General features: G+C 32.3%; 1 protein-coding gene across 1 annotated transcript in view; it reads right to left on the reverse strand.

The window, feature by feature from the left end:
• The window catches only part of LOC123704017, a 41478-nt gene extending 36340 nt beyond the window's left edge, over positions 1 to 5138 (reverse strand). Inside the window, exon 1 of the mRNA XM_045652262.1 lies at positions 4864 to 5138. The gene's annotated coding sequence lies outside the window, so the exon portion shown is untranslated. The remainder of the gene's footprint in view (positions 1 to 4863) is intronic.
• Between the last annotated feature and the right edge of the window lie 2371 nt (positions 5139 to 7509).

Consider the following 7509-nt stretch of genomic DNA (forward strand, 5'->3'; position numbering starts at 1 on the left):
CGTCGGTCCTGACGACACGCATCAACAATTGTATGACTATGACACTAATGCGCATGACAATACGCGTGCGTATGGTCGGTCTAGCTATGAACGGTTTTATGAATTTCCATACATATGACAAGCGCGACTGACGTACGCACTGATGGTCGGTCAAGCTCTGCAACCAGCCTTAGCTTCACAGAATGTTACAAGTAATAATGTTTTATATAATTTAAAAACCATCCATTGTATAATCACCGAACCTTGATAAATGTACAAAGTTTGAATTAAATTTGTCCGTTTGAAATGGGTCAAAATTCTATTATTATATATTTAATGTAAAAAGCTAGATAGTAGTACCTAGTTCGTTGCGAAATTTGAAAGATATATATTTGATAAAATATACATAGGGACAGATAAAAAGCGACTATGTTCTATGACATGTATGATGTAATACACACGAGACACCATCTTACATCACTAATTTAGCAAAAAAAATAATAATATTAAAACAAGGCAACCCAGACTGAAGACGATCAATTGTGCAACTATCCTGATATGGTTCGCAAGGGCATGCGCAGGCGCAGCCTACGTTATTATGAAATTAATCCAAGTTTGTCGCGTTGCTTAATTGTTAAGGATTATCGTGGAGGCCAGTATATTTGAATTATCTTAATATAGACTGACCTTATATTATGAATATGAATATTATATTCTAGCTGTGCCCCACGTTGCTCCGCTCCTGTTGGTCTTAGCGTGATGATAAATAGTCTATAGCCTTCCTCGATAAATGGGCTATCTAACAATGAAAGAATTTTTCTGAGATTAACGCGTTCAAACAAATAAACGAACATTTCAGCTTTATATTATTAAGTAGGTATATAGACAATAAATTTAAATGTATTGAAATCTTAATATATATAATAAATCTCGTGTCACAATGTTTGTCCTCAATGGACTCCTAAATCACTTTACCGATTATAATAAAATTCGCACACCATGTGCAGTTCGATCCAACTTGAGAGATAGGATAGTTTAAACACGTAGGTACCACGGGCGAAGAGGGGCGGACCACTAGTAGTAATTGTATAATAATGTGAAATCGAAGTAAGCGAAGCTAAAGTTAAATAATAAATAAATATTAGTAAGAGCTGTATTTCCTTTTTAGATCTTAAGGTTTTATATCAATGGGCGGACTTTTAAATGGCATAGTTAATAGTTATATGATTCATATTTATACCTAGAGTACATACGTATACATAATGTAATACCTGTATATATAATATGATGTGTGTTTTTCTTAATAAATAAAAATACTAAGTAATATTCGGTTTAAAGAACTTTATTAATCTCATAAACCAAGAACAATACAATATGATCTTTTACAAATATGAGAAATAACAATTTTGCAGTTAGTATAACACAATCAGCTATCGAAATTAGTTAAGTATGTCTTTAATTTATTTTTAAAAATATTAACTGATGAGGAATCTTTAATTGCTTTAGGCAAGCTGTTGTACAATTGTGCTCCCTCAAATCGTAAGTTTCTCTTACCGTATAAAGTTCTTATAAATGGTAATTCAAGGTAACTCTTTAACACTATTATTGTAGAAATATTGGGTTGTGAATTGTTGTAAGTATTTATCTGCGCATGTTATAACATCACCACTGCTCGAACGGTGAAGGAAAACATCGTGAGGAAACCGACAGCGATGTGTCGAAGGATCAAAAGTTCGACGACATGTGACATCTGCCTGCACTTGGCCAGCGTGGTGGATTATGGCCTGTACCCTCATAGGCCCGTGTCCCAGCGCAGCAGTGGGAACGTATATGGGCTGATGATGGTGATTAGGTTGTGACTTGTGAATCTTGGAATTATTACGATATTTTGACTAATTTTCAATTTAATTCTTGTCGTAAATACCTACAATTGAAAAAAATTAGTACTTTTATAACCCAAAACCTAAATATTATTAACAAAATATGCCTACTTTTGTGTTACGTTACACTAAAGGAAAATATTGAGATTTTTTCTCAATAATTTCCACATTTCCGTCAAAAATCAATACAATCTGTTAAACATATATAATTGTACAGGTAAGTCAAGGCTTCACACCCACGACCGCCTACCTGGTGACGTCACAGCCGGAACTTTATAGGCATGCTTTATGTAGTCATTTTTCGTAGAATATTGTAAATATCATGCAAATTTTTAATTTTACAAAAATATAGAAGACTGTAAGTTTTTAAATTGAAACTCTTACTTATTTGTTGTAATCCTTCCTCGATAAATGAGCTATCTTACACCGAAAGAATTTTTCAAATCGGGCCAGTAGTTCTTGAGATTAGCGCGTTCAAACTAACAAACTCTTCAGCTTTATAATGTTAGTATAGATAGAGCCTATTTTTAACCTCACTTATAAAAACGAAAGGAAAATAATTTTAGGTTTTAAGAAGGAAATATTATAAATGCGAATGTTTGTATGTTAGTTTGTTTGTTACTCTATCACTCCATTTTAGCTATAATATTATCATTGTACCTAGGTACTTACTCTTTTAAAAGAAAAAAAAGAGTGTGTGTTCTTATGTACACGCGTTAGAAGTTATACTTCTTTGGCGTATGCCGCGTATGGAAAGTACTAGAATATACAACTTGAACATAATATAGTTATCAATTTGTCATACCACCTAGAACTAACTTCATGCTGTTAAATTTAGGTGTCGGTGTGCGCGCGCATCGTAAAAATTCACTCTCATCATTTTTCTCCATCGCGCCAAAATTAGTATAACTTATTAGCTAAGAGGATATTACCAAATAACAAGTGTGATATAATGAACCATTCCATTTTGCACGTCATTTTTAGCTTACTCAACCTTTGTAATCAACGGGCTCTATCTGCCCGTGAAAGTTGCATGAATATCTGTTGAACCGTTTTGGAGATTAGATCATGATTCATGCAAACATAGAGACAAATTGCATCAATAATACATTTATTTGTCTATTTTAATAATACTGAAATATTATGAACTTTTTATATGATAATAATAATTAATTATGATTGACTCTTTGGAACACTCTAGGAATAATTATTATTATTCATTTTAAAAACAAAGTCCTTTAGCTATGAAAATCAAGATATTTTATAACTATCAGAATAGTATTTAGGAATATCCTAGGTTATTTCCTACTTATATTTATAATGTTAAAGTTAGTTTGTATGTTTGTCGCAAAAACAGCGCAAAATCGCGAGCTCCAACTACCTACCTAGTTTTATAATTTATCAAGTTTGAATTGATCATTAAAAATAAAAACTGACAAAAACAATAATAATTCGATTCACAATCTGTGACAAAAACAAGAACTGCGAAGGTGAAAAATGTTAATAAAAACCTGTTATTTTATTAAATAGCTGATGCTAAAGTCATCAATGCGTAAAATGAACTTTTGAATAATAAATAATCTGCGACTTATTATATTATGAAATACGGAATACCTGCAATATGGTTTATCTTATGTGGCAAGTTGGTAGGTACTAGATACATACCTTAATCTATAGAAATAAACAATAGCACAGTATTAAATTATAACATTGTTAAATGCATGTCAAGGAACGTATGGTATAAACTATAATGTTGTAAGGTACCTGGGGCCGTATTATGGACCTCATATTATTATGAACGCAATAACCAGCCGTATACCTATAAATAGCCGATAATATGAATTTGCCAGTCAGTGTAATTCACGGCGTAAACTGTCTGGAAATAAGAGGTCATAATACGGCCCCTGTAGGCTGTAGTACACTGAAAATCGAATTGAAATAAACGCAGCATTCCATCATGATTCATGAACAAACAAACAGTAAAAACTTCCCAAAAATGTTTTTTACTCTTATTTAGTAGGTATTAAAGAGTTTATTGGGAAGTAGGTAACTATGTTTATTTAAAGTAATTAAAAATGTTCAGACATCTGCCAGTTGTAATATTTTTACATCTAATATATAAAAATCAATGCCACTTTTCGTTGTAATTCCATAACTCGAGAACGGCTGAACCGATTTCGATAATTCTTTTTTTATTATATTCCTTGAAGTACGAGGATGGTTCTTATGTAGAGAAAACGTTAATATGTACCACGGGCGAAGCCGGGGCGGACCGCTAGTTATTTTATATAAACGAAGATATAATATTTGTATAGGTAGGTATATAGATAATATATGTACCTAAATACGAGAAACTACCGTTCATTGGACCGTATCAAACTTATCTCCGACTAGGAAACCGATATCACGACCTTCTCATAACAAGGGTAATAATAAACCCTTACAGTAATTTATTAAGAAACTTTATCAATGTATTAGCACCCTTTATTTATAAAAAATCTTCCTAATGTCGCATTTGTATAAAAAATTAAGTAAATTAATGCCAAATTACTTTTGAATATTTATAAATAAAATCTAGAATTCAATCAAATCTCAGAAGGTTAAAAACAGTATTTCCTGATGATAAAATACACTGGCCTAGTACCTACTTATACAATTTTTATTACCGTAGTTTTAAAGAACTTTTAGTTATAGTAGAAAAAATGTAACTATAAAATACAATGTAAAAAATAATGTAGGTAGGTATGTTACAACCATTATCCATCTGTTCTACCGATCCCATGTGTCAAGGTTGAAAAAATTACGTAATTTTGTATTACGATTAACGTCCCATGCTTAAAACTATAGCCTACACACATTATGTCAATATGTAGGTACATATCTCAAGGTATACGAACTCCATATAAATATAAATGTATGTACTTATTGAACAAAACTTTCAAGTAAGTACAAAAAAAGCAAAAAAGTCGCTCCAAGAAATTGCACTCATAAAAGTTCGCCTTACCTTTTTAAAATAAAAAAAAAACAACCGAAGGCCTTCAAGCACAGTGCACAGAAAACACACCCGTACGATCACAGATATAAAAACCACATTGCTGTATAAACCATCACATCCTAACCGAACTGGCTGGAAAACTAAACTTTTTTCGAATGTCGACTATTTTCCCTCGAAAATTTGAATTCGGAATCGATGTTAGTTTATTTTTTTTAATTCGTTTTCGTGTATCGACTCTCGCATGGCGACCGCGCGAGACGCATTCTCTCAGCAAACTGTTGAGGAACCGGTCGGAAAAGGTCGTGGTTTTTTTTTAATTCGATTTATAAAGATGATGTCAGGATTCGAACCCGTTCGGCCAGATATTCGATTTGACGTGACTTGGAAATTTAAATTATCTTCTTGGTAATAAAATTGCATTATTAATTATTGCCATGTTTATTAATGTGAATGAATAGGTATCTATTATTATAGCTTTTCATATATCTGTCGACAGGATTTGTAATAATTGCAGTTTTACTTCACGTTACTTACTTGGTTCTTAGCTTTGCTTTTACCTCTGTATGATATGTGATGATATGTTGTCCTAAAATGTAATTACAAATAATTGTTTAAAAATAAATATAATTGCAATGTTATGTATTGTTCGGTCAATTATTTTGTTACCTTATGTGTGCAATAATAAATAATCTATCTACACGGCATATTATATTATTAATAAAAATTAAAAATAATAAGATTATAGAGCCATAATGATTTAGTTGTTTTATGTTTGTTAAATTAAATGAACGCACGAAAAATCAATCAATGCAATTACGTATATGGGCTTATACTTATACATATACTATAACTTGGGAGTTTTCAATGAATATACAAATGTTTTTTTGACCAAGGTTTTTTTTTGTTATTATATGTTAGTTAATTCTTCTGAATAAATTAATGAAATACAGCCAAAACCTTATTATTTCCTTTTTATGCAGTTGACGTTTTAACTTATCAGGTTTTACCTTATTAACTCTACATTTTAAAAAGATCGCATATGATTAATTGAAATTAAATGTATACTAGCCCGTAGAACCGATGGCCGTTGGGGCAAAAAGGTTCTGGAATGGAGGCCACGAACTGGACGACGAAGCGTGGGACGACCTCCCACAAGATGGACAGACCTGGTTCGAGTGGCAGGGAGCCGCTGGATGCAGGCCGCCGGTGACCGGTCGTACTGGAGATCCTTGAGGGAGGCCTTTGTCCAGCAGTGGACGTCCCACGGCAAGAAGTGCTTGAAGCAACAACAACAAATGTATACTAACTGTCCCAGTAAACGTTGCCTTGCTCTTTTCATTTAGGTGATGAAAAAAGGTGTTGTCTGATTTCAGACCTACCCAATATGCACTAAAAATTTCATGAGAATCGGTCAAGCCGTTTCGCAGGAGCTTCAAACACCGTGACACGAATTTTATATATTAGGTTTAAACACACAACAAATCAACTTGTTGGATCGTAGTTACTACACGATACATCTTATTCGAATAAACATTATTTTTATTTTTTATGTCAGAGCAAGCAATGTAGCAGGTGGGCTGATGTTAAGTGGTCATCACCGCCCATATACACTAGTAACACTGGTATTTTCTAGCAACCCCTTTTACCAAAAACCCCGAGGGGTTGAACAAACAACCCCCACAGTCCAGTATTGTAAGGATCCTGTTACAAGCCTGACAGCATAATAAGCATCTGCTATTATTTATATATTTTTTATGACATCATCGAAACATCTAGAATATCATTAAGTATATTATATTATTATTAAAGTACTACGCATTTTCCTACATGTTTATATGAAGGTATTAAATACATATTAATTTAATGAATATCTTAATTGATATTAAATTTGCGACCTAAATACGGATTTAAATGTTTATTTAATCGTTGATCTCTATACTAAGTTATCTTGTGGTTTTGTTTGTGTAAATAATAAATATGTTATTTATTGTTTAATAATTAATTATTGTTACTGAGTAGGAGTAAAGTCGATTACTAGGCGGGGTTAGATATAGGATAGGTGAAGGACACGGGTTCGAATCCCGCTGCGTGATCGAATTCTTTTTTTCTTAAAAAAATCTCATCATAATATGCCATCTTCAACATTCTCCTAACAAACATTTGTGTTTCAAATATTATGAATTAAGATTAACTATATTCGAAACATGTTATGATCCATAAACTTTTGATAAGCGGTTTGAAATCAATGTGCTAAAATTTTCATCTCCTATTTCAAGCTTTGAATTGATTTTTGATAAAATAACTTATTTTCAACCTCCGGTCTTCTATCTTCACTTCTAATGTCAACAAAATCGGCGCAGTATTTTAACCGAGCGACCGTAACTGTAAGAGCAGACAGACAGACTTGACATCAATTAATCATATTAATTTTATTATGAAATAACATCAAAATCATTTACAACATGTGTTTACATACACTTAAGAAATATTCCTTGATTCAATTACTTAGATAATTATTAAAAAAAACTCATATATTTTGGTTACAGCGCCATCTAGTATCAACAACGCTTGTGAAATCGAATGTATTAAAATATACAAAATTAGAAATTCTATTCGTCGCTAGATGGCGCTGCTATGAACTATAGAAGTATTCAC

The sequence above is a fragment of the Colias croceus genome, chromosome 28, assembly GCF_905220415.1.
Source record: "Colias croceus chromosome 28, ilColCroc2.1".
NCBI lineage: Eukaryota > Metazoa > Arthropoda > Insecta > Lepidoptera > Pieridae > Colias > Colias croceus.